At 41.2% G+C, this 27,210-nt stretch overlaps 1 protein-coding gene, 1 long non-coding RNA gene and 15 other non-coding genes across 17 annotated transcripts in view; 1 reads left to right on the forward strand and 16 right to left on the reverse strand.

The window, feature by feature from the left end:
• LOC137491231 (uncharacterized) overlaps nucleotides 1–27,210 on the forward strand; it is a 498,327-nt gene that overhangs the window by 432,753 nt on the left and 38,364 nt on the right. The gene's annotated exons all lie outside the window — the stretch shown is intronic.
• On the reverse strand, nucleotides 15,044–19,228 carry LOC141381779 (uncharacterized). Its single transcript, XR_012402434.1, has 2 exons — nucleotides 18,669–19,228; nucleotides 15,044–15,467 (listed from the first exon to the last, which is right to left on the reverse strand). It is a non-coding gene; the product is annotated as an uncharacterized lncRNA (long non-coding RNA).
• trnar-ucu (transfer RNA arginine (anticodon UCU)) lies at nucleotides 15,921–16,009 on the reverse strand. Its single transcript is given in 2 exon segments — nucleotides 15,921–15,956; nucleotides 15,973–16,009. It is a non-coding gene; the product is annotated as a tRNA-Arg (tRNA).
• trnat-agu (transfer RNA threonine (anticodon AGU)) lies at nucleotides 16,441–16,514 on the reverse strand. The gene has a single exon. It is a non-coding gene; the product is annotated as a tRNA-Thr (tRNA).
• On the reverse strand, nucleotides 16,701–16,774 carry trnat-ugu (transfer RNA threonine (anticodon UGU)). The gene has a single exon. It is a non-coding gene; the product is annotated as a tRNA-Thr (tRNA).
• On the reverse strand, nucleotides 17,520–17,608 carry trnar-ucu (transfer RNA arginine (anticodon UCU)). Its single transcript is given in 2 exon segments — nucleotides 17,520–17,555; nucleotides 17,572–17,608. It is a non-coding gene; the product is annotated as a tRNA-Arg (tRNA).
• trnat-agu (transfer RNA threonine (anticodon AGU)) lies at nucleotides 18,042–18,115 on the reverse strand. The gene has a single exon. It is a non-coding gene; the product is annotated as a tRNA-Thr (tRNA).
• trnat-ugu (transfer RNA threonine (anticodon UGU)) lies at nucleotides 18,302–18,375 on the reverse strand. Its single transcript has one exon. It is a non-coding gene; the product is annotated as a tRNA-Thr (tRNA).
• Nucleotides 19,122–19,210, reverse strand: trnar-ucu (transfer RNA arginine (anticodon UCU)). Its single transcript is given in 2 exon segments — nucleotides 19,122–19,157; nucleotides 19,174–19,210. It is a non-coding gene; the product is annotated as a tRNA-Arg (tRNA).
• Nucleotides 19,642–19,715, reverse strand: trnat-agu (transfer RNA threonine (anticodon AGU)). The gene has a single exon. It is a non-coding gene; the product is annotated as a tRNA-Thr (tRNA).
• trnat-ugu (transfer RNA threonine (anticodon UGU)) lies at nucleotides 19,902–19,975 on the reverse strand. The gene has a single exon. It is a non-coding gene; the product is annotated as a tRNA-Thr (tRNA).
• On the reverse strand, nucleotides 20,721–20,809 carry trnar-ucu (transfer RNA arginine (anticodon UCU)). The gene is given in 2 exon segments: nucleotides 20,721–20,756; nucleotides 20,773–20,809. It is a non-coding gene; the product is annotated as a tRNA-Arg (tRNA).
• Nucleotides 21,241–21,314, reverse strand: trnat-agu (transfer RNA threonine (anticodon AGU)). Its single transcript has one exon. It is a non-coding gene; the product is annotated as a tRNA-Thr (tRNA).
• trnat-ugu (transfer RNA threonine (anticodon UGU)) lies at nucleotides 21,501–21,574 on the reverse strand. The gene has a single exon. It is a non-coding gene; the product is annotated as a tRNA-Thr (tRNA).
• trnar-ucu (transfer RNA arginine (anticodon UCU)) lies at nucleotides 22,321–22,409 on the reverse strand. The gene is given in 2 exon segments: nucleotides 22,321–22,356; nucleotides 22,373–22,409. It is a non-coding gene; the product is annotated as a tRNA-Arg (tRNA).
• On the reverse strand, nucleotides 22,841–22,914 carry trnat-agu (transfer RNA threonine (anticodon AGU)). The gene has a single exon. It is a non-coding gene; the product is annotated as a tRNA-Thr (tRNA).
• On the reverse strand, nucleotides 23,101–23,174 carry trnat-ugu (transfer RNA threonine (anticodon UGU)). The gene has a single exon. It is a non-coding gene; the product is annotated as a tRNA-Thr (tRNA).

Genomic DNA, 27,210 nt, shown 5'->3' on the forward strand with positions numbered 1-27,210 from the left:
TTCTTTTTTCATTTAGTGTTTCTTTGCCGAGTACATCTCATGTTTGAGACTGATACGTTTTAACGCTGGACGGGGCGGGATTAAAAACGAGTGGAGTTTCATCCTTCCACGGCTTGGCGTGCAACAGACTGCCCTAAGAACCGGACGCAGCGACGCAAAACGTTTAGTTTCGTTTTCCACGGAGGACCAGTCACCATCCTCTGCCCAGGAAACATCGGGGACTGGATTTTTCAGGTTTGATAACTGACTGATCCAGTCTGGTATGTGGAAGTCTACATTGTTCTGTTCACTTTTGTTCTGTTATGTTCTTAATGTTCTTTATGTCCTGAGATTGAAAATAAGCCAATCCCTACTAATATGTAAAAAACATTTTTCGTTTTGCTCTATGAGGAATAAGTTCATAGTACAAGATGAACAATCTAATTTGTGTTAATTATAATGTTAAAGGGCTGTGTAGCCCCATTAAGAGGAAAAAATATTCAACCAATTAAAGAAATTTAACTGTGCTATAGCTATGCTTCAGGAGACTCATCTTTCAGAAAAGGAACATTTGAAGCTGAGGAGAGAATGGGTTGACCAGCAATATAGCTCCTCATACCACAATGGGAAAAAGAGGGGTGTCGCAATTCTTTTCAATAAATCTATTTGTTTTTGTCATGAAAAACATTTTTGTGATAAAGAGGGGCGGTATGTGATGGTAATTGGAAGTATATGGGGCATTAAAATAACTTTGCTTAATTTATATGCTCCAAATGAGGACAACCCAATTTTTTTTTCAAAAAGATGGCATCATTGATAGCAGATAAAGCAGAAGGGATTATTCTAATTGGCGGGGACTTTAATTGTGTTTTGAGAGCAGCGGTTGATAGGCTCCCTGCAGGTTCAGGTTCAAAATCCCAAAAGTCTCTGGCTCTTTTAGCACTGATGGGGGAATTAGGCTTGGTTGATGTCTGGCGCAGCTTACATCGCAAGGAAAGAGATTTTACTTTTTTCTCACAGGTTCACTGTGCCCACTCAAGGTTGGATATGTTCCTGATGTCGGGAACAGATTCCTTTAGAGCCACTGAATGTAATATAGAAGCAATCACCATCTCAGACCATGCTCCAGTATGTTTGAAATTAAAGATGAGCCCAAATAATAATTTTAAATATTGGAGAGCCAATGTATCTATATTAAATAAAGAAATTGTTAAACAGGAGTTACAAAAAAGCATTATTGACTATCTTGAATTTAATGATAAGGATGGGGTGTCTCCAACAGTTTTATGGGAGGGAGCCAAATGTGTTCTAAGGGGCAATATTATTGCAATTTGTTCCAGATTAAAAAAAGAGAGAATTGCAGAACAATTAGTATTAGAAAATCAAAATCAGTACATTGGAAAGAGAATTTCAGACTACTCGGACGGATGATTTACTGGACAAACTAAATGAGACTAGACAACAACTGAACAACTTGTTAACCTATAAAGCAGAGGGGCAGCTGAGATTTACAAACCAAAAATATTATGAATTTAGTAATAGGGCTAGTCGTTTGTTAGCATTTCAGCTGCGTAAATCGCAATCAAGCAGAGTGGTGCATAAAATAAAGTGCCCAAAATCGGGGGATATGAAGCACCAACCGAAGGAGATTACAAAGGTATTGCTAACTATTACCAGGAGTTATATTGGGAAGAGGACTGCCCAAATAAGATGGAAAAGACTGAAAATTTCCTTAAATCAATTCATCTTAGTAAACTGACCGAGGAGGAAGCTGACCAAATAACAAGCCCAATAACAAAAGAAGAAGTTTAAAAAAGCATTATGAAACTTAAAAATAACAAATCTCCAGGAGTAGATGGACTCCCTGGAGAATATTACAAAATGTTTGAAAAAGAGCTGACGCCGATTTTGCATAAGGTTTACAATTATGCCCTTTCAGAAGGTGTTCCCCCCGGTCATGGTCTAAAGCCATTATTAGTGTCATCCATAAAGAGGGCAAAGACGCAACACTCTGCACCTCTTATCGTCCCATCAGCCTTCTATGTGTTGATCTGAAAATACTTACGGCCATCATTGCAAACAGAATTCAGAACCACATAAGAAAACTTGTAAAACCTGACCAGACTGGTTTCATTACACAGAGACAAGGAACAGATAATGTCAGAAGAGCCTTAAATCTCTAAATAATAGTGCAAAAAAGGAATATCCCATCAATGCTTCTCAGCTTAGATGCTGAGAAGGCGTTTGACAGAGTGGACTGGGCCTTTCTACAGCAGACTCTCAAACATATGGGTTTTAATGACACCTTTATCAAATGGATCCAAATATTTTATAAAGACCCCAGGTCAAGAGTAAGGGTTAATGGCCACTGCTCTGATTTTTTCCCACTGGGACGCGGCACTAGACAGGGTGAAGTCCTCTCCCCCTCTTTATTTGCACTTAGCATAGAGCCGCTGGCTGAACTGATTAGATCCAATCCTCTTATACAGGGAATAAGAGACGAAACCAATGCTTCCCATAAGTTGTCTCTTTTTGCTGATGATATTTTATTATTTTTGGAAAATCCAATTACCACCATCCCTGCCCTGCTCCAAAGCCTTAATGAGTATAGTACTGTATCGGGATATAAAGTTAATACAAACAAATCTGAAGCATTAATGATTGTTGGGAACTGGCCATCACAGTTAGATAATTTGGTCTCATTTAGACACTCCACACAGGGGTTTAAATATCTGGGAGTAACAATTACCCCTAAGACCACTCAGTTGTTTTCATCTAATCATGAAAAGTTATTTAGGGAAATTAAAACCGATTTGAATAGAAGTGATATACTTCCACTTTCTCTCCTAGGAAGAATTGAAAGTATTAGAATGAATGTTCTACCAAGATTATTGTTCATTTTTCAAAGCCTTCCTGTTGTTGTACCACAATCTGCATTCAAATCATTACAAAAGTGCATTTCAAAATTTATTTGGCAGAACAAAAGGCCAAGAATGCGCCTTAAAATTCTGATGTCAGATAAGGGTAATGGTGGTCTGGGGCTGCCTAACATAAAAATGTATTATTGGGCTGCCCAAATAAGAGCAATCATGGCCTGGATCATTCGTGATCCAGAAACAGTATGGGTCTCCATGGAGGAGGTGTCAATGCCTGGAATATCTCTATCTAGGCTCCCATTTGTTGGTCTAGAGACACAGAAGAAAATAAAGATAGAAAATTTATGGGTTAAAAACACTCTAAAAATCTGGAACCAGGTACAAAAACAATCAAGAGGATTGGTGGCCCTCTCACGAGCCATGTCCATAAGTCAGAATATTGAGTTTCTTCCATCTCTAATGGACAGGGGCTTTGGGATGTGGGCGGAAAAAATGCTTTTTACTGTAAACCAACTCTTTGAGGGAAATGTAATGAAATCTTTCTCCCAACTAAGAAACAAGTTTAATCTACCCTCAGGGGACCATTACAGATATTTACAAATAAGGGACTATTTAACAAAACATAAGAATTGGGATCAGCTCAGAAGAGAACCAACAAACATAGAAAAACACTTGATTCATCTGATTGAAAACAAGGGCGTAATGAAAAAACAAGTGTCCTTAATTTATTGCAAACTGATGATGGATATGTCGGATAACACACAACATATAAAACAACAATGGTAAATGGAACTCAATGTGACATTGGATGATGATACTTGGGTAGATGTTTGTTCTGGTTGCCATAAGGGAGTGGGGAGTCAAATGTGGACGGAGTTTGATTGGAAGTCTAAAATTCGATTTTTCAGGACACCACTAAAGTGTTTCCGTTCTGGTAGTTGTGGCAGCAATAAGTGCTGGAGAAACTGTGGATCAAACGCACATATTTTGGGACTGTCCTATTGTTCAACACATTTGGACTGAAGTAAAGGGGATCGTGGAAAAGCTCCTTAAAGTGAATCTCTCTTGGGACCCTTTAACATTTTTACTGGATAAATTTCCAGAGGATCTGTCCCATGATCAGAAAACTTTGCTACATCTCCTGCTAATGGCTGGAAGAAAAAATATAACAATTAACTGGTTTAAACCTGAACCACCCACGGTTTCACAGTGGATACAAAAAAATCTGACAGTTATATTCAATGGAACAGTTGACAGCACAAATACAGCTGAAGACTCAAATCTTTGAAAGAAGATGGTGACCAGTTCAAAGCCTCATTGGATAGGTCACTTATGTCTCTAAGTTTGTATTTTTGCTTGAAGTTTCTCTATTTACTTTTATTTATTTATTTTTAATTTTTTCCTCAGATCTATATTGTCATTATATATATCTTTATTTGTATGCTCGGGCCCAATCTCAGGACTGTTCTTATTACTGTTAGTATTTATGTTGACTGCTGTCAATAAAAGTTAAAAAAAAAAAAGAAGAAGAAAAATCTGACGTGTCCTGTTGTTGTTTTACGAGCCCGTCTAAAAGTGTGAGCGGTATTCGCTTTCTTTTGGGAGCTCGCGTCCGCGGCTATATTTGATATAACGAACGTGTGTGTGATTATTGAAGTTTCCCCGTCATCTTATCCATTCAGAAAAAAAGGACAAGCGCAAGAGTGAAGCGAGAGTGAAACGCGGAAAAAAAGAGAAGCCCGGCAAAACACAGGAGCAAAATTGTTTTAGCAACCTGAATCATGAACAAACTGCCATGATTATCTTCGCCTTTTGGACTATTATGAACTGGGAATGACAAAATGACTCTAACAAAGCTTACATGTGCTGGTAAGGATTAGAGACCCAGATGAGAAGTTTGCGCTGACTATGGGCTATATTGCGTGTGTTTTTGAGCCGTTGATTTGTGTTGATTGTTGATTATAAAATGCATGGTGCTGTGCGTTGCCGAGTGGCGCTTCCGGTGCGCGACCTGCTTTACGTTCTTGTTGCAGCACCGAAGTTATGCACAGAAATTCATATGCTGATTTGATCCAGTGCATACCGGTTCCAAAGGTACTATGGCACCGAGTTTTGATACCCAACCCTACATAGCGCGCACCTGCCTTGCCCAGGCTTGGGCACTTTTACCTGGGGCAGCGTTTGATGCCTCTGGACCCTGGATACCTGCCTGCACCAGGGTCATAGCGCACACCTGCCTTGCCCCGGCTTGAGCACTCCTACCTGAGGCAGCGTTTGATGCCTCTGGACCCTGGATCCCCACCTGCACCAGGGTCATAGCGCGCACCTGCCTTGCCCTGGCTCGGGCACTCCTACCTGGGGCAGTGTTTGATGCCTCTGGACCCTGGTTCCCCGCCTGCACCAGGGTCATAGCGCACACCAGCCTTGCCAGGGCTTTTTCAACCGCAAAAGCCAAAAATAAACAAAGTCCCTTTTTCTTCGCCGAAACCACGACGGCAGGTCAGAGACAATTGGCTTCGGGCACGCACCTCCAGGTGCAGGACGTCCCGACAGGTAAGCCAGGAAAGGTGGTCTCTCTTCGGTCATGGCTTGGTGGGTTTGGGCCTGGGTTTAATCAACACCCCCCGGTAAGTGCATCCAAGCGTTTGCCAGCGATTGTTCCAAAGACCGAATGTATTTCTACTGGCCCTTAGTTCGAGAGAAAGACCCCCCCCCAAACTGACTTTGTCGTTCTAGAGACCAACCATCCTCCAAATGAGTGTTTGTTCTGTTCCATACAGCAAAAAATACATTTCGCATACCAAATCAAATTTTTAACTTTCTTTCTAAAGTTACTTGTTTACTTCAGTATATCAAGTATATGCTGCTTGTTTGAGTCGCAACATACAAGAGAGATGAGCCAACAAAATAGCCTGAATGCAAATTATTTATTATAGAATATAACTCATAGAACAATTAATAAAAGCAACCAACAAATGTCTAGGGATAATAATGAAGATAAAGAACTTAGGATATAATCACAACAACACTTTACCTACATGATATAAGTAATGCAAAACAATACCTTAAAGTTAAAGAGTCAATGAAATGGCATGATGGTCTTGACATAAGGACTCCTGAGTAGCCACAGCGTCCTTGAGGTAGCTAGCACAACAACTTTTATTTACCCATTGATGAGTAATGCAGGCATCCAATCAGGATTTACCTGGGATTTACTTTGGGATCATCTGTGTATTAATATTGTAACACTTAATACCTGTCGCTCTGCCTAAATCATAAAATATTCGTCAAGTTTGTATGAATTTATTTTTATTTAATCTATCCTACGGACGCGGTCTGGATGATCATGTCTCAAACCTGACCGGTAACCTGGCCTCTGTTCAAGATCAAAGCAAAAAGTGCATGAATTTATTTTTATTTAATCTATCCTAAACCATGTGTTGAGTGTTTTTTGGTACCTCCAGTTTCATTACATCCAAACCCAGAGTCAACTCGGAAAATGGAAATCAGGACAAACATATGCTATCGGCCATTGAAAGAGTTTCAGATCAGAAAGCCACTCTCGGGGGGGTTCCAACATGGCGACGAGCTAGACAGACGTGCAACTCAACGGTCTTACCACAGACAGCCAGAATTTAAACTTTAAGAAACTTTTAGATATTAAATTGACGAAATAGCCTCCAAGTTCAACCCCGGTAACAAAAAAAAAAGTGCTTCGCCATGGCAAATCGAAGAAATACAAGGAAGAATCCAGAGGAAAGTCCTGACGGTGACGAAGCTAACGGTAGCGCCAAGCTAACAAGTGAAGCTACAACGAACGAGGAAAACGATGTGATGAAGGCTCTCGCAGACATGAAACACTTTTTCACATCTCAATTTGAAGGCGTTCTGAATGCTATTCAAGGAATTAAAAATGAAATCTCCGAATTTGGCGGCAGATTAGCAGAGGCTGAACATCAAATTAGTGATACCGAGGATAATGTGGATAAGCTACAAAAAACTGTGAAAACTCTGGAAAGCCGAGTTGTAACACTCAGCGCGGACCTGGATGACTTAGAAAACCGTAGTCGCCGTTGCAATCTCCGGCTAGTCAACCTACCCGAAAAAGCGGAAGGGACGGACGCGGCAAACTTTCTAGAAAAGTGGCTTACTGATGTGTTTGGAGCATCTACTTTCCCTACTCCAGTGATTATTGAAAGAGCGCACAGAATCGGCAGGCTCCAGGCAAAGCCTCAGCAATACCCGCGAATACTGATCATGAAATTCCTCAACTTTCGTGACCGACAGAGAGTGATACAGGCTGCCAGAGAGATGGGAATTGTGAAATTTCAGGAGCACAAGGTGATGTTTTTCCCGGACTTCTCTGTAGCGGTGAGGAAACAACGAAAGCAATTCGATGATGTGAAGAAACGACTCCAGGTACTGAACATTCCTTACAGATTTATGTATTCTGCCAAACTGAGCTTCATGCGTAAAGGCCAGTGGAGGATCTGTGAGACGCCAGAGGATGTACAGAAGTGTATTGAAGAATTCGGAGAAACATCAGGAGAGTAAAGACAAATTTCAAATAGTTGGCTGAATGTTCAACTGTTTTATTTTTCAAAGCTATTATCATAAATCAAGGTAATTAACCGCGAACACGTAACGTGACAATTATTCACCTACTGTATAATGGCCGGTTAAAAACAAATAGGCCTATATTTAAATGCAAGTCAGTTCAATGATTGTTTGAAGAAAATGTTTGATTGTTCTTGATGTTCTATTTCATTAGGTTGTCTGTGGGTAGGGCAATGTCCAATGACTCTTTTATTGCTAGCCAAGGATGTGTTCCTAGTAATACGACCATCCAGGCCTGTTGAAGAATCTTTGCAATTTGATGGGAAAGAGATAGATATCGGCTGGTTCTGATCAAATGGGGTAAACACGGGTTTGTTAAGGTTTTTCTTTTCCCTTTTTTCCCCTGTTTTTTTTTTCCTTTTCTTTTTTCTTTTTCTTTAATGGGCAATTTTTTTTCTCTTTTTTTGTATTTATTTATTTTATTAATTTTTTGCATTATGATTATGGACATATGGACATGTAATATTGAATAATAAAAAAGTATGTCAAGTGAATCTCAGTTAACATTTATATCCTGGAATGTTAGGGGGTTGGGTAAACTTTCAAAGTTAAAACAAGTCATGACTAGACTTAAAACATTTAAAACATCTATTGTATTTCTACAAGAAACCCATCTTTTGTCTAATGAATTACTAAAAGTACGTAGAAGATGGCCAGGTGAAGTAATCTCTGCTTCATATGCATCTAACTCAAGGGGTGTATTAATTCTGATACACAAAGCCATTCCCTTTAAAGTGTCAAAAGTGATTGCAGATAAATTCGGCAGATATTTAATTGTTCAAGGCTTTCTTATAGATAATAATATTACCCTTGTAAATGTGTATGGACCCAACTCTGACAGTCCAGAATTTTTTGAGAACTTGTTCTTAATCTTGGCCTCTCAACCTGGCTATTTAATTATAGGAGGAGATTTTAATGTGACATTAAACCCACATTTAGATCGATACAATAGTAAAGAGATGGCTCACACACAAAGTAGGAAAAAACGTAATAGTTTTATAGAGGAACTTGATTTATGTGATCCATGGAGGAGAAAATATCCAAACAAAACTGAATATTCATGTTGTAGTTCATCATTAAAATCATATTCACGAATAGACTATTTTTTAATCTCCAATAATTTATTCCATCAAATTGTTGACTGCTCCTATGAGTCTATCGTAATTTCAGACCATGGTCCAATAAAACTTGTATAAAATGTTTCAAAAATTTGTCACGGTTGCAGGTTTGTGCGCTTTTCCGGAGTGTCTGTTTGATCACATTGGTTTGTTTTTGTTCTCCTCGTGTATTTGTTTTGATCACGTGTGATGAAGGCACTCAGCTGGCTTGATGAGCTCGCCAGCTGAGGCTCATATTCGGGTCTATATATGGGCCACGTTTTCTGTGTGTCTTTGTCAGTTCGTTATGTGTGCTTATGGTGTGCTGTTCTGTCTGTGTGCTTAGGATCTGAGGACTAATTTCTGGACCCTGTTTCCCGTCTGATTCCTGCCCGATCTCTCCTAGCACTAGCACCATTCATTACTTGATTTTTGTTTGACTTTGTCAATAAATATTATTTTGTTTAACTCGCACTTGGATCCCTCTGAACATTCATTTATTCGTGACAGAACGAACTGACCTTCACCATAGATCCAGCGAGTGCATCACAGATTTCGAGAGAGTGAGAGTCGCTTGAGGCATGGCAGATTTCCGGATCCTGTTCCTGAGCTTCCGGTCTCGGCGGTGGCGCCGGAGATGAGTAGCGCTGACCGGGAGCCCATGCAGGTGGGCAGATCCCGCCTGTCCATGCAGGAGAAGCGCCGTCGGAGAACTGAGGGACTCTGCCTTTACTGTGGGGGGGGCGGGGCATCCGGTGGCTTCCTGTCCCGTAAAAGACAACACCCATCAGTAGGTAAGAGGTTACTGATGGGTGAAATCAGTTTGGACAAATCCTCTGCGGCGGCCACATTACTACCTGTCACCATAACATGGGGTTCCGGAAGTCAGAACACCCACGCCCTTGTCGATTCCGGGGCGGAGGGAAATTTCATAGACTCCAGTTTTGCTTTCAGTTTTAAACTTCCGGTTATAGCTCTGGCACAACCCATTGCACAACCCATTGTATGCGCACTCAGCGGACTTTCCCTTCCCACAATCACTCACTCCACTAAACCCTTAAAACTGATCACGTCTGGAAATCATGTTGAAAACATTTCTTTTTTTTTAACAGACTGTTCCAACACACCGGTAGTTTTAGGTCATCCTTGGTTGATTCTCCATAAGCCTCATATTAACTGGGTATAGTAGTCTTAATACTATATTTTCGTGGAGTGAGAACTGTCATCAGTCTTGTCTTTTGTCTGCTCGTTCTGCTGTTTCTTGTTCTGTGTTTCAGGAGGAGCGCATGGACCTGTCAAACGTGCCCAGTGAGTACCTCGACCTGAAGAGAGTGTTCAGTAAGTCTCGAGCTGCTTCTCTGCCTCCTCACCGTCCCTATGACTGTGCAATAGATTTATTGCCAGGTACGTCTCCGCCCAAAGGCAAGTTATACTCTCTTTCTATTCCTGAGAGGGAGGCCATGGAGAAATATATTTCTGATTCTCTAGCGGCCAAGATCATACGGCCCTCTTCTTCACCAGCGGGGGCAGGGTTCTTTTTCGTGAAAAAGAAGGATGGGTCTCTTAGACCCTGCATTGACTATCGAGGGCTGAACAGCATCACGGTGAAGAATACGTATCCTTTGCCGCTGATGTCTTCAGCGTTCGAGCGTCTGCAGGGGGCTTTGTTTTTCACGAAATTAGATCTTCGTAACGCATATCATTTGGTTCGCATGAAGCAGGGTCATGAGTGGAAAACTGTGTTTTTGACCCCCAGGGGGCAATTTGAATATTGTGTTCTTCCTTTTGGGCTTTCTAGCGCTCCTGCAATTTTCCAAGCACTCGTAAATGACGTGTTGCGAGACATGATAGATCAGTTTATTTATGTCTACCTGGATGACATTCTGATTTTTTCTCGTTCTCTCCAGGGACATGTGCAGCACGTCAGGCGAGTGCTTCAGCGGCTGCTAGAGAATGGGCTTTTTGTCAAGGCGGAGAAATGCGTGTTCCATGCACAGTCTGTTCCCTTTCTAGGACACATTGTGTCAGTCGAGGGGGTGCGCATGGATCCAGAGAAGGTTCAGGCTGTGGTAAATTGGCCAATTCCGGAGTCTCGTAAGGCCCTGTTGAGATTTCTGGGCTTCGCCAATTTTTACCGGCGTTTTATTCGCAATTTCAGCCAGCTCGCCGCCCCTCTGACGTCCTTGACCTCCTCCAAAACTCCCTTCAGGTGGTCGAGCGCAGCGCAGGCTGCATTCTCCAATCTAAAGAGCCGCTTTGTTTCAGCTCCCATTTAAGTGACACCTGATCCCTCCCAGCAGTTTGTGGTGGAGGTTGACGCGTCAGAGGTGGGGGTGGGCGCTATCCTGTCCCAGCGCGCCGCCTCGGATGACAGAATTCATCCGTGCGCATTTTTCTCTCACCGATTATCTCCCGCAGAACGAAACTACGACATTGGTAATAGGGAGTTGTTGGCTGTCAAACTTGCTTTGGAGGAGTGGCGTCATTGGTTGGAGGGTTCGGGGGTTCCCTTTATCGTTTGGACCAATCATAAGAACCTCGAATACATCAGGTCCGCCAAACGACTCATTTCCAGGCAGGCTCGGTGGGCATTATTTTTCGGACGTTTCGACTTTACCATCTCTTATCGGCCGGGTTCCAAAAACATCAAGCCAGACGCGTTATCCCGTCTTTTTGATTCTTCCGAGCGCAATACGTCTCTTGAGCCCATCGTTCCCCAGAGGATTTGTATTTCTGCAGTGACATGGGAGATCGAGACCAGGGTTCGCACAGCCCTGGACGGGGTAACGCCCCCGGTCGGATGCCCACCTAGTCGATTGTTTGTGCCGGAGGGGATTCGGTCTGACGTCATTCGATGGGGACATTCCTCCAAAGTGGCTTGTCATCCAGGGGTGAGTCGTACATTATTCTTAGTTAAACAGCGATTCTGGTGGCCAGCTATGGCACGGGACATACACGAGTTTGTTTTGGCCTGTTCTATTTGTGCTGTTTCTAAGACTTTTAATCGCCCCCCTGCTGGACTCCTTCAGCCGTTGTCAGTGCCTTCGAGACCCTGGTCGCACATTTCGCTAGATTTCTTTACCGGTCTCCCGCCATCTGGTGGCAATACAGCTGTTTTGACCGTTGTGGACCGGTTCTTGAAGGCTACTCATTTTATTCCTCTGCCCAAATTACCCTCAGCCAGAGAGACAGCGGATGCTGTCATTAATCACGTCTTTCGCATTCATGGCCTCCCGACGGATGTGGTTTCTGACAGTGGGCCTCAATTTGTCTCTAAATTCTGGAGAGAATTCTGTCATTTATTGGGAGCGACTGTAAGTCTTTCTTCTGGTTTTCATCCTCAGAGTAACGGACAAACCGAAAGAGCCAATCAAGATCTCGAGCGCATGTTACGTTGTTTGGTTTCCCAGAATCCCTCCTCTTGGAGTCAGCAGCTCCCATGGGTGGAGTACGCACACAATTCATTACCAGTATCGGCTACGGGCCTTTCTCCGTTTCAGTGTAGCTTAGGTTACCAGCCACCAGCTTTTCCCAGTCTGGAATCCGAAGTCGCGGTTCCCTCCGCCCACGCCTTTATCCAGGGGTGTCGACGCACTTGGAACAGGGCCAGACAGACCCTCCTCCAAGTGGGTGCGCGCACCAAGGCTAAAGCCGATCGCCACCGGTCGAAGCCTCCCGTTTACGTCGTTGGTCAAAAAGTGTGGCTTTCAACTAAGAATATTCCCTTGCGTTCCGTATGTAATAAACTTGCACCTAAATTTATTGGCCCATTCACTGTCATCAAGATCATTAGTCCGGTGGCAGTCCGCCTTAAACTTCCTCCAGCGTACAGGAGAATACATCCCGTGTTTCACGTTTCTAAATTAAAGCCCTTTTTCATACGGCGATTAACCCGCCCACTCCGGAAACTTTTTTCCAAATTCTTCCAAACGCTATACAGTACAGAATCATCAGAATGCAGCATGGACCAAACTTTATTTTTAGATGATCTTTTGATTCCTTCTATAAGCATTGAAACCAAAAAAAGAACTGGAGGAACCTCTAACTAGTAAAGAAATTTTAAATGGTATTGTGAATATGAAAAGTGGTAAAACAGCTGGACTAGACGGGATACCAATTGATATATATAAAGCCTTTAAAGATAAATTAGCAGTTCCTTTGTTAGAAATGTATGAAGAGTCGATGTTGGAGGGCTGTCTTCCTCCTTCTCTAAGAGCTGCATTAGTAACACTCATTCCTAAACCCCATAAACCCTTAGACAGATGTGAATCATATAGGCCAATTTTGTTAATGAACTTCGATGCCAAGATTTTAGCCCTTCGATTGGAAGCTCATCTACCGTCCCTAATAGGAATGGACCAAAATGGCTTTGTTTGAAACAGACAGGCCTTTCATAACATCAGGCGAGTACTAAATATCGTTCATGAGATAGATGGCTCTAAAGATACAGGTATTTTATCGTTAGATGCAGAAAAAGCATTTGACAGAGTCGAATGGTCCTATTTATTTGACATACTCAGCCGTTTTGGATGTGGACAGAATTTTTGCCAGTGGGTGAAGACCTTGTATCAAAGTCCAACTGCAGAAGTAATTACCAATAACTTAATCTCCAAACCATTTAATCTATATCGTGGCACACGTCAAGGCTGTCCACTTTCTCCTTTATTATTTGTAATGACTTTGGAACCTTTGGCAATAGCAATTAGAACTCACCCATCTATAAAGGGAATTGAAATTGCAGGTGTAGAGCATCGGATATCTCTATACGCAGACGATATTGTTTTATTTTTAACAAAACTTAAAGATTCAATACCAAATCTTAACAAATTGATTAATAAATTTGGAAAATTTTCAGGTTATAAAGTTAACTATTCAAAGTCATCTATCCTTTTTCTTAATGAACAGGAGAGACAAAATCCAGTAATACAACACCCTTATGAAACTTCTGTAGACGGATTTAGATATTTGGGAATCAAAGTTACTCCACAGGTAAAAAAATCTTATCTCAGCCAATTATACTCCTCTGATAACTCAGGTAAACGAAAGTTTGAACAGATGGATGTCTCTTCCTCTCACTACTATTGGAAGGGTGAATACCATTAAAATGAATATTCTCCCTAAATTTCTATATTTGTTTCAGTCAATCCCCCTGACCCCTCCTCCTTCCTTTTTCTCAAATATGCATTTATTAAATTTATTTGGAATAATAGACGCTCAAGGCTTCGCTTATCACTCCTGTATCTTCCTTATGAACGAGGCGGGCTGCGACTCCCTAATCTTTTTTGGTATTTTAAGGCAGCTCAGCTAAGATCTGCATGTTATTGGTTTGCTGGCTCACCTAGCATTCCATGGATACAGATTGAAAGAAAATGTACAGGCAATTTGAGTCTTGACACATATTTATACTCTGATTCTTTAAAGAAACTCAAACAAAATACATCTAACCCATTTGTGAGAGCCACTATTTTATCATGGCATGAGTCACAGGTTGAGCTGGGAGAAACCCCGGTACTTTCTAAATTCTCTCCCATTTGGGGTAATGCATTATTCGTACCAGGGAAATCAGACAAGGGTTTTAAGCTGTGGTTCCAGAAAGGCTTGCAAAAGATATCAGATCTTTATAAAGATAATATATTGATGTCCTTTGAAACCTTTAAGGAAAGATATAAAATTCCTCAGTCTCATTTTTTTAAGTATCTTCAGATCCGTAATTTTATAAGATCTAAAAATCATTCATATCAGTGTCCGACCCTAAGTAGTTTAGAAGAAATTGCAGTTAAAGATCCCAGTGCCAAATACAAAATTTCTACACTATATAGCAAATTTGTTAATGCTTCCAAAGAATCTACAAATCATAAAAGACTGGCTTGGATTGAAGACTTTCAAAACTTTCAAAAGATATTACAGAAAATGAATGGGAAGAAAGTTGTCTTCAAGCGCAAACATTATCAATCAATACCCGTTTTAAATTAATCCAATATAATTGGGTAATGAGAACATATATAACACCAGAAATGTTAAATAAATTTAATAGAAATATTCTGGACATTTGTGGAAAATGTTTGACTTACAAGGGCACACTGTTCCATTGTGTTTGGCAATGTGAGCACTTGCAATTCTTTTGGAAAGAAATAATTGGTGTAATCTCTAAAACTATTGGTAAAGAAATCCCTGTTTGCCCTAAAATCTGTATCCTTGGTCTTTTCCCACCTGCCTTATCGCTGAAGTCATATGAACAGAAGTTTATAAATCTGTGTCTATTACATGCGAAGCGCCTGATTGCCATTCACTGGAAAAGTACTCATGCTCCATCTTTGTCACTCTGGATTTAGGAAATGTCTTCCTGTATAGCAATGGAAAGGTTGACTTATTCAATCAAACAAAAAATGCACATATTCTACAAGATTTGGGACTTCTTCCTTTATTTTTTAAATAACAGTGCACTGACTGTTTAGTAATCCCAAACAATGTGACTGTTAAAATACACTGTGTTTGTAATGACTAACTTTAATATACTTTCACTGGAATGTATATGTTGAAATGTCAATTTTTTAATGGTATTTATTTTTTATATATTTTTAATTTTTAACAAAATTGCCCTTTTTATTTTTATCTTTAAGTTTATTTTAGTTAATCTTTATTTTTATTTATTTGTTTTTGTATTACTTTCCTCGCATGAGAATGCATTTTTTTATTCTATTCCTTTCTTTTTTTAATTTTTAATTTTTATTTTGAACGTCGGGATGGGGCGGGAGTTCTTTGATTGGTATTTGGTTACAAATACAGTAAGAATGTATCACACCTTTCTGAAACAATAAAAGTGTTAAAAAAAAAAAAAAAAGAAAGCCACTCTCCCATAATCTGAGGGAAAGGTGCAGTTTGGATTTGAACCTAGCACCTGCTGTTCCCAAGACAGGTGCTCTGGCCAACTTAGTCTTAACACTAAAAGAAAAAACCTCTGGATACGATACTTCCAAACGCAGTTTCATCTAAGACAGTGGGGGGGAAGCAAAATTTACTGTGCTTTCTACTCAGTTACTTTGCACATGCATAAAGAGGCTCTTGTACGACAAATCCAAAAGGCGTGATCTCAACAATAGGTGGCAGTTACTTTTCCCCAAAACCACAGGTTGCCGACGAGTCATTCCTCAAGCCCACTAGGCCCTACACCGTTTTCTAATCTCCCTTATTTAAAGCAGCTCAATTAAGTCATCGGCTTTATTGTAGAGTACCCCTAGTATCTGAGCCTGCACTGCGCAATGAAAGAAAGAAGCAAAACGGGATGGACAGATGCCTAAAATGTTAGAAACGCACCACACCTTAAGTCAGTGAAGAAAAAGAGCAAAGCTTGCGACTCTGGTGGGACTCGAACCCACAACCTTTGAATGGCTCAGCTCACAGCCTAGAAGTCCAATGCCCTATCCATTGCGCCACAGAGCCTAAGTGCTCTTCTTCCTCTAGAAATGTCGCACAGAAAGCACTTTTTAGTACTCTCTGGCCCATGAAAGAACAGCCAACTGCGGACAAGGCACTGCTGGAATTCAAAGCCAGGATCTCCTGTTTACTAGACAGGCACTTTGACCAACTAAGCCACAGCGCCAAACAACCTTGACACAGGCTAAATGTTTAATTCCAAAAAAAAAAAAAACTAACAACGGCAGCGCTGCATGTGGGAATGTCTGGACTTGAAATATTAAAGTCCAATTGGTTAGGCATTACCACACTATGCTATATAAAGGCATCGTCCAAAGCCCTCTTGAACGAGCAGCGTTCTTAAGGATTTGAGTGTTGTTAAGAAACACGACTGCTAAACATCCCGCTGCGTAAACACTCGTTACTCTTAACAAAAGCAAACACAAAACCTGTACATTAGGCACTGCTGGGATTTGAATCCAGGATCTCCTGTTTACTAGACAGGCGCTTTGACCAACTAAGCCACAGCGCCAACGCTGAATTGGAGGGAAGACGTTTTTGCACACAGAGACCAAAAAAAGACAGCAAGTCTTAAAATGGCAAGCAAAGAGGTTGTTTAACTCTATTTGTCGCACTATTCATTACGCCTCAAAGCTATACAATTTTATAATTCATTCCGGTGAGCTCTATAAAACAAGCACACGCACCACCTGGACTAAGGCGCTGCTGGGATTTGAGCCCAGGATCTCCTGTTTACAAGACAGGCGCTTTCACCAGCTAAGCCACAGCGCCACAGAAGCTCGCAGTAACAGACATTTGCCCGATAACAAAAATCAAGAAGAAAAAATAATACACAACAAAAACCAGCATGTCAGGATGCAGAAAATGCTGACAAGCCGGACGCGGTCTTTTAGAGTCTGGATGATCATGTCTCAAGCCTGACCATGTCATCCAAACCCAGAGTCAGCTCGGAAAGTGGAAATCAGGACAAACATATGCTATCGGCCATTGAAAGAGTTTCAGATCAGAAAGCCACTCTCCCATAATCTGAGGGAAAGGTGCAGTTTGGATTTGAACCTAGCACCTGCTTTTCCCAAGACAGGTGCTCTGGCCAACTTAGTCTTAACACTAAAAGAAAAAACCTCTGGATACGATACTTCCAAACGCAGTTTCATCTAAGACAGTGGGGGGGAAGCAAAATTTACTGTGCTTTCTACTCAGTTACTTTGCACATGCATAAAGAGGCTCTTGTACGACAAATCCAAAAGGCGTGATCTCAACAATAGGTGGCAGTTACTTTTCCCCAAAACCACAGGTTGCCGACGAGTCATTCCTCAAGCCCACTAGGCCCTACACCGTTTTCTAATCTCCCTTATTTAAAACAGCTCAATTAAGTCATCGGCTTTATTGTAGAGTACCCCTAGTATCTGAGCCTGCACTGCGCAATGAAAGAAAGAAGCAAAACGGGATGGACAGATGCCTAAAATGTTAGAAACGCACCACACCTTAAGTCAGTGAAGAAAAAGAGCAAAGCTTGCGACTCTGGTGGGACTCGAACCCACAGCCTTTGAATGGCTCAGCTCACAGCCTAGAAGTCTAATGCGCTATCCATTGCGCCACAGAGCCTAAGTGCTCTGCTTCCTCTAGAAATGTCGCACAGAAAGCACTTTTTAGTACTCTCTGGCCCATGAAAGAACAGCCAACTGCGGACAAGGCACTGCTGGAATTCAAAGCCAGGATCTCCTGTTTACTAGACAGGCACTTTGACCAACTAAGCCACAGCGCCAAACAACCTTGACACAGGCTAAATGTTTAATTCCAAAAAAAAAAAAAAAACTAACAACGGCAGCGCTGCATGTGGGAATGTCTGGACTTGAAATATTAAAGTCCAATTGGTTAGGCATTACCACACTATGCTATATAAAGGCATCGTCCAAAGCCCTCTTGAACGAGCAGCGTTCTTAAGGATTTGAGTGTTGTTAAGAAACACGACTGCTAAACATCCCGCTGCGTAAACACTCGTTACTCTTAACAAAAGCAAACACAAAACCTGTACATTAGGCACTGCTGGGATTTGAATCCAGGATCTCCTGTTTACTAGACAGGCGCTTTGACCAACTAAGCCACAGCGCCAACGCTGAATTGGAGGCAAGACGTTTTTGCACACAGAGACCAAAAAAAGACAGCAAGTCTTAAAATGGCAAGCAAAGAGGTTGTTTAACTCTATTTGTCGCACTATTCATTACGCCTCAAAGCTATACAATTTTATAATTCATTCCGGTGAGCTCTATAAAACAAGCACACGCACCACCTGGACTAAGGCGCTGCTGGGATTTGAGCCCAGGATCTCCTGTTTACAAGACAGGCGCTTTCACCAGCTAAGCCACAGCGCCACAGAAGTTCGCAGTAACAGACATTTGCCCGATAACAAAAATCGAAGAAGAAAAAATAATACACAACAAAAACCAGCATGTCAGGATGCAGCAAATGCTGACAAGCCGGACGCGGTCTTTTAGAGTCTGGATGATCATGTCTCAAGCCTGACCATGTCATCCAAACCCAGAGTCAGCTCGGAAAATGGAAATCAGGACAAACATATGCTATCGGCCATTGAAAGAGTTTCAGATCAGAAAGCCACTCTCCCATAATCTGAGGGAAAGGTGCAGTTTGGATTTGAACCTAGCACCTGCTGTTCCCAAGACAGGTGCTCTGGCCAACTTAGTCTTAACACTAAAAGAAAAAACCTCTGGATACGATACTTCCAAACGCAGTTTCATCTAAGACAGTGGGGGGGAAGCAAAATTTACTGTGCTTTCTACTCAGTTACTTTGCACATGCATAAAGAGGCTCTTGTACGACAAATCCAAAAGGCGTGATCTCAACAATAGGTGGCAGTTACTTTTCCCCAAAACCACAGGTTGCCGACGAGTCATTCCTCAAGCCCACTAGGCCCTACACCGTTTTCTAATCTCCCTTATTTAAAACAGCTCAATTAAGTCATCAGCTTTATTGTAGAGTACCCCTAGTATCTGAGCCTGCACTGCGCAATGAAAGAAAGAAGCAAAACGGGATGGACAGATGCCTAAAATATTAGAAACGCACCACACCTTAAGTCAGTGAAGAAAAAGAGCAAAGCTTGCGACTCTGGTGGGACTCGAACCCACAACCTTTGAATGGCTCAGCTCACAGCCTAGAAGTCCAATGCGCTATCCATTGCGCCACAGAGCCTAAGTGCTCTGCTTCCTCTAGAACTGTCACACAGAAAGCACTTTTTAGTACTCTCTGGCCCATGAAAGAACAGCCAACTGCGGACAAGGCACTGCTGGAATTCAAAGCCAGGATCTCCTGTTTACCAGACAGGCACTTTGACCAACTAAGCCACAGCGGCAAACGACCTTGACACAGGCTAAATGTTTAATTCCAAAAAAAAAAAAAAACTAACAACGGTAGCGCTGCATGTGGGAATGTCTGGACTTGAAATATTAAAGTCCAATTGGTTAGGCATTACCACACTATGCTATATAAAGGCATCGTCCAAAGCCCTCTTGAACGAGCAGCGTTCTTAAGGATTTGAGTGTTGTTAAGAAACCGACTGCTAAACATCCCGCTGCGTAAACACTCGTTACTCTTAACAAAAGCAAACACAAAACCTGTACATTAGGCACTGCTGGGATTTGAATCCAGGATCTCCTGTTTACTAGACAGGCGCTTTGACCAACTAAGCCACAGCGCCAACGCTGAATAGGAGGCAAGACGTTTTTGCACACAGAGACCAAAAAAAGACAGCAAGTCTTAAAATGGCAAGCAAAGAGGTCGTTTAACTCTATTTGTCGCACTATTCATTACGCCTCAAAGCTATACAATTTTATAATTCATTCCGGTGAGCTCTATAAAACAAGCACACGCACCACCTGGACTAAGGCGCTGCTGGGATTTGAGCCCAGGATCTCGTGTTTACAAGACAGGCGTTTTGACCAGCTAAGCCACAGCGCCACAGAAGTTCGCAGTAACAGACATTTGCCCGATAACAAAAATCAAGAAGAAAAAATAATACACAACAAAAACCAGCATGTCAGGATGCAGAAAATGCTGACAAGCCGGACGCGGTCTTTTAGAGTCTGGATGATCATGTCTCAAGCCTGACCATGTCATCCAAACCCAGAGTCAGCTCGGAAAGTGGAAATCAGGACAAACATATGCTATCGGCCATTGAAAGAGTTTCAGATCAGAAAGCCACTCTCCCATAATCTGAGGGAAAGGTGCAGTTTGGATTTGAACCTAGCACCTGCTGTTCCCAAGACAGGTGCTCTGGCCAACTTAGTCTAAACACTAAAAGAAAAAACCTCTGGATACGATACTTCCAAACGCAGTTTCATCTAAGACAGTGGGGGGGAAGCAAAATTTACTGTGCTTTCTACTCAGTTACTTTGCACATGCATAAAGAGGCTCTTGTACGACAAATCCAAAAGGCGTGATCTCAACAATAGGTGGCAGTTACTTTTCCCCAAAACCACAGGTTGCCGACGAGTCATTCCTCAAGCCCACTAGGCCCTACACCGTTTTCTAATCTCCCTTATTTAAAACAGCTCAATTAAGTCATCGGCTTTATTGTAGAGTACCCCTAGTATCTGAGCCTGCACTGCTCAATGAAAGAAAGAAGCAAAACGGGATGGACAGATGCCTAAAATGTTAGAAACGCACCACACCTTAAGTCAGTGAAGAAAAAGAGCAAAGCTTGCGACTCTGGTGGGACTCGAACCCACAACCTTTGAATGGCTCAGCTCACAGCCTAGAAGTCCAATGCGCTATCCATTGCGCCACAGAGCCTAAGTGCTCTGCTTCCTCTAGAAATGTCGCACAGAAAGCACTTTTTAGTACTCTCTGGCCCATGAAAGAACAGCCAACTGCGGACAAGGCACTGCTGGAATTCAAAGCCAGGATCTCCTGTTTACTAGACAGGCACTTTGACCAACTAAGCCACAGCGCCAAACAACCTTGACACAGGCTAAATGTTTAATTCCAAAAAAAAAAAAAACTAACAACGGCAGCGCTGCATGTGGGAATGTCTGGACTTGAAATATTAAAGTCCAATTGGTTAGGCATTACCACACTATGCTATATAAAGGCATCGTCCAAAGCCCTCTTGAACGAGCAGCGTTCTTAAGGATTTGAGTGTTGTTAAGAAACACGACTGCTAAACATCCCGCTGCGTAAACACTCGTTACTCTTAACAAAAGCAAACACAAAACCTGTACATTAGGCACTGCTGGGATTTGAATCCAGGATCTCCTGTTTACTAGACAGGCGCTTTGACCAACTAAGCCACAGCGCCAACGCTGAATTGGAGGCAAGACGTTTTTGCACACAGAGACCAAAAAAAGACAGCAAGTCTTAAAATGGCAAGCAAAGAGGTTGTTTAACTCTATTTGTCGCACTATTCATTACGCCTCAAAGCTATACAATTTTATAATTCATTCCGGTGAGCTCTATAAAACAAGCACACGCACCACCTGGACTAAGGCGCTGCTGGGATTTGAGCCCAGGATCTCCTGTTTACAAGACAGGCGCTTTCACCAGCTAAGCCACAGCGCCACAGATATTCGCAGTAAGAGACATTTGCCCGATAACAAAAATCGAAGAAGAAAAAATAATACACAACAAAAACCAGCATGTCAGGATGCAGCAAATGCTGACAAGCCGGACGCGGTCTTTTAGAGTCTGGATGATCATGTCTCAAGCCTGACCATGTCATCCAAACCCAGAGTCAGCTCGGAAAATGGAAATCAGGACAAACATATGCTATCGGCCATTGAAAGAGTTTCAGATCAGAAAGCCACTCTCCCATAATCTGAGGGAAAGGTGCAGTTTGGATTTGAACCTAGCACCTGCTGTTCCCAAGACAGGTGCTCTGGCCAACTTAGTCTTAACACTAAAAGAAAAAACCTCTGGATACGATACTTCCAAACGTAGTTTCATCTAAGACAGTGGGGGGGAAGCAAAATTTACTGTGCTTTCTACTCAGTTACTTTGCACATGCATAAAGAGGCTCTTGTACGACAAATCCAAAAGGCGTGATCTCAACAATAGGTGGCAGTTACTTTTCCCCAAAACCACAGGTTGCCGACGAGTCATTCCTCAAGCCCACTAGGCCCTACACCGTTTTCTAATCTCCCTTATTTAAAACAGCTCAATTAAGTCATCAGCTTTATTGTAGAGTACCCCTAGTATCTGAGCCTGCACTGCGCAATGAAAGAAAGAAGCAAAACGGGATGGACAGATGCCTAAAATATTAGAAACGCACCACACCTTAAGTCAGTGAAGAAAAAGAGCAAAGCTTGCGACTCTGGTGGGACTCGAACCCACAACCTTTGAATGGCTCAGCTCACAGCCTAGAAGTCCAATGCGCTATCCATTGCGCCACAGAGCCTAAGTGCTCTGCTTCCTCTAGAACTATCACACAGAAAGCACTTTTTAGTACTCTCTGGCCCATGAAAGAACAGCCAACTGCGGACAAGGCACTGCTGGAATTCAAAGCCAGGATCTCCTGTTTACCAGACAGGCACTTTGACCAACTAAGCCACAGCGGCAAACGACCTTGACACAGGCTAAATGTTTAATTCCAAAAAAAAAAAAAAACTAACAACGGTAGCGCTGCATGTGGGAATGTCTGGACTTGAAATATTAAAGTCCAATTGGTTAGGCATTACCACACTATGCTATATAAAGGCATCGTCCAAAGCCCTCTTGAACGAGCAGCGTTCTTAAGGATTTGAGTGTTGTTAAGAAACCGACTGCTAAACATCCCACTGCGTAAACACTCGTTACTCTTAACAAAAGCAAACACAAAACCTGTACATTAGGCACTGCTGGGATTTGAATCCAGGATCTCCTGTTTACTAGACAGGCGCTTTGACCAACTAAGCCACAGCGCCAACGCTGAATAGGAGGCAAGACGTTTTTGCACACAGAGACCAAAAAAAGACAGCAAGTCTTAAAATGGCAAGCAAAGAGGTCGTTTAACTCTATTTGTCGCACTATTCATTACGCCTCAAAGCTATACAATTTTATAATTCATTCCGGTGAGCTCTATAAAACAAGCACACGCACCACCTGGACTAAGGCGCTGCTGGGTTTTGAGCCCAGGATCTCCTGTTTACAAGACAGGCGCTTTGACCAGCTAAGCCACAGCGCCACAGAAATTCGCAGTAACAGACATTTGCCCGATAACAAAAATCAAGAAGAAAAAATAATACACAACAAAAACCAGCATGTCAGGATGCAGAAAATGCTGACAAGCCGGACGCGGTCTTTTAGAGTCTGGATGATCATGTCTCAAGCCTGACCATGTCATCCAAACCCAGAGTCAGCTCGGAAAATGGAAATCAGGACAAACATATGCTATCGGCCATTGAAAGAGTTTCAGATCAGAAAGCCACTCTCCCATAATCTGAGGGAAAGGTGCAGTTTGGATTTGAACCTAGCACCTGCTGTTCCCAAGACAGGTGCTCTGGCCAACTTAGTCTTAACACTAAAAGAAAAAACCTCTGGATACGATACTTCCAAACGCAGTTTCATCTAAGACAGTGGGGGGGGAGCAAAATTTACTGTGCTTTCTACTCAGTTACTTTGCACATGCATAAAGAATCTGCATGGCAAAAGCATGCATAGGGAGAATCATTTAAAAAGTGTTAAAATATGACCTTTAAGATGTGCAAAAACAGAAAAACATACAGCCATCAATATAAAGGCTAGAATCCTATTGGAGCCTGAAAATAATGTGATGCTCATGCTTCACCACTGTTTCATGATGACTATAGGAAAAACCTGTATATAAACTGTGGGTTTTGGAACATTGGTAGGAGAGAGATCGATCGACCAACTCTGCTGTAACAATAAATTGCTTCAACTTGACAACTTTGAAGACCTCAGCCTCTTTTTTGAAACTTAGAAGATGTTTGTCGAGATCCAGCGCAACTTTCCACAACATAATTTGGCGCCCAACGTGGGGCTGGATTGAGGGTGGTCAAAGAAGGTGTCAGTGGGCCGATCCTTGGCAGACACTCACGCAGAGACCAAAAAGCGCGCAGATTAAAAAAGGTGAGCAAATTTTTGCTTTATTTTGGTTCTCTGATGAGTGTACTGTGGGGTAGACCAGACGCCTGAACTTGACATTAAAAAATACCTCACCATTAAAAAGAACCTTTGAATTGACTACATTTATTAAAAAGAATGATAAAGTAAATGATAAAGTAATAAAAGAATAGTGAAGTGAACTATTTATAAGAAAAAGAGGTCTTCCAGGTTGTCAAGGTATGTGATTGTACTAACAAATGGCTGTAAATTATGCACTTACTAATAGCTTTGTATTATATACTAACAAAGGGCTGTAAATATATGCGTATGAAAGAGAGGTACATGCATGAATTGCTACGCGAGAGGCGTGAGCTGAACGCGCGGAGGCAGCGCTAGGGGTCGCTCTTTATAGATGTAATCAGAGAAAAGGAGCGCTCCGCGTCTCTGTACCCGCCTGTGGATTGAGTAAGACTCTCCCGATAGGGGCAGGGAAATTGGGAGGAGGCCTTTAATCTGATTCCAAAAGCACCTATAGGGAGGGCTGGATCTCAGTGAACTGGCCTGTGTAAGTCTTGTTAGTCTATATGTTGTGTTTTATGTGGTGGTCTGGACCAAAGTGAATGGGGAAATTTTTTCTTACAATTCCTAGAAAAGAGGATTGAATAAGAAAGCATATAATGCGAAATCTGTGAATAAGGATGTATGTGATGAGAGAATTGAATTTAAAGCATGAGTAGGGTGTGTGCTTAAGGATGTTGAGTGTTAGAGAGAAATTTCTGAGGTGTAGTGTGAGAAAAAAAGTAAGTATTATAATAAGAGAATAAAATATAGATAAAAATATTAATTGATTAGAGAATGAATAAAAATTGCACATGCTGTGCTGGAGGGACAAAGCAAACAAAGTGGCCACAACAATTAAGAAAAGCAGTTTTGCATGTAAAAAAGTTTGGTTTGTCTCCCAGGACCTGCTTGTGATGGTAAAGACACTTCAACTGTTCCCTCAAATTAAAATAAATAAAAGTAATATAAAGGAAGGCTTAGATTCCAGATTAAAAAAGAATAGTTTGCATGCAAATGATCTGTGTCTGTTTGTTAAGAGGCCTTGATAGCGACAGACGTTAACTAGTAACTGTTACTCAGATTTGGGAAGTTATTTAATGATGATATACATAGAACAGATTTAGATATAAAGAGTGAGTTCTGAATGTGTGGTGACAGTTAAGAGAATAAAAGCAGATTGGATTATAGAGATGTGCACAAGGAAATTCCTGTAGTTATCGCTTTAGTATTGTGTGTGTCTGTGTTTGTGTGAATGGTTGTGTAAAATTCCATATTAGTGGACAAGCAGAGCCGCCCTCCTGCACCGTCCCTTAAATAGAGCATGGCAGAGATGGACGCTCTCTGTGTTACACTGAGAGGAATGAATGACTGAATGAGCCCTGTAGATATAAAGGGACAAATGTTGAGTGAATGAGTCCTCTAAATGTGAAGGACTAGAATGTGAGAGTGTGTTTAAGTGTTTGTGTTTAGTAGTGTGTTTGTGATAAATAGTGAAATAAAATAATCATTATTGTAGATTATAATATTATAATATTATATATATAATATAAAGATGGACTGCAGATATTGTGTGATATAGAAGAGGTATATATATATAGAAGAGGTATATGATATATATTGGAAAATATAGAAGAGACTGATACAGTTTAAGGAAGAGATTAAAATATTTAGGAAATAACTATATTTAGTTCAAATAGAAAGATATAGAGAAATATTAAATTAAGGAGAAGTATATAACATAAGTTGACATGTGCATACAAAGAGATCATAATTTAAGTTCTTAGAATATAATTTAATTTAGGGAATAATAGCATCTGATTTAATATTAGTGAGGTGTAAAAGTGTATATTACAAAATAGTATAAGATAAATAGGATAAAGTAAATACAATTTGGAAGAAGATTATGTGTTATATAAAAGAATAAAGTAATAATTAAAAAAGTAAACATTTAGGAACAGAGGGGAATAACACATCATAGAAAATATTAGAATTAGGATTTAAAAATATATATATATATATAATATATATATAAATATATAAAAGATACTCATCTAAGAGAGAATAGAACAGAAAATAATGGCAAAAGGAAGGAACATTTGATGTAAGCAGTGTGTGAGAGAGAGAGAGAGAGAGAGAGAGAGAGAGAGGGGACAATGGGTCAATGACCAATACAGAGGGAAATTATGGAAGTAGCAAAAGAACTTAAAATGGATTAAAAGCAAGTAGGGAAAGGTTAAAACTAAAGAGATGAGTGTGTAAAAAAGAGTGAGAAAATGTACTATAGAATTGAAACAGATTTAGAAAATGTTAGAGAAATTCAAACAATGTAAAGAAAGGCTAACTAGTGAGAAAACACTAGAATAGATTAGGGAAAAAAAACACAAGCTGAAGCTAAAGAAAGGAATTAGAAGAAAACTAAAGAAACAGGAAATTTAAAAAAAGATACAGTAGACTTAGTAATAAATATTAAGAAGAATTAACTATTGGACAGCAAATAGAAGAACATAGATGAGAGGAGTCTTTATTTGATGAAGGAAAAATGGGAAAGTGGAAAAATGCTTAGATTATTAACTAAGCAAATTGTTATATTAAATTAAGGGGCAAGGAGATGGACTTTGAAGGGTCCGAGCCTTTTCGCCTGCCTGACATCCCTGAAGGCATTGGGAAATAGATTAAGGTGTTTTGAGAAACACAAGGAGCAACTTGTTGACTGTGGACTCTTATCACATGAACTAAAGCAGTGAGCCAGGCACTGCATGCAAAAAGCTACAGAGACTTTGACCCATCGACATATGTTCAAAAGACACTTTAAGAAGGAGAAACAAGAGACTGATGAACTGATCAAAAAGCTAAACTTTCCAGCAACATCAGCTGGGTGAAAGTAAAGCCAGCACCAAGAGGGAGGAGAAATGCTCAACACTTTAACTCCTTAAATAAGCAGGAAATGTGGGGATTCCTGAATACAACAATGCAAAAACTGCACCATCTATGGAACAGTTGCCTTGGGGTTTGAGGGAGAGAGATTGGCTGTGGCCTAGCAAACTCAATCTCAAAAGCCCAGTAGACATATGATCCAAATCAAGTATGTTGCAAAT

This window comes from Danio rerio, chromosome 4 (genome assembly GCF_049306965.1).
Source record: "Danio rerio strain Tuebingen ecotype United States chromosome 4, GRCz12tu, whole genome shotgun sequence".
Taxonomy (NCBI): Eukaryota; Metazoa; Chordata; class Actinopteri; order Cypriniformes; family Danionidae; genus Danio; species Danio rerio.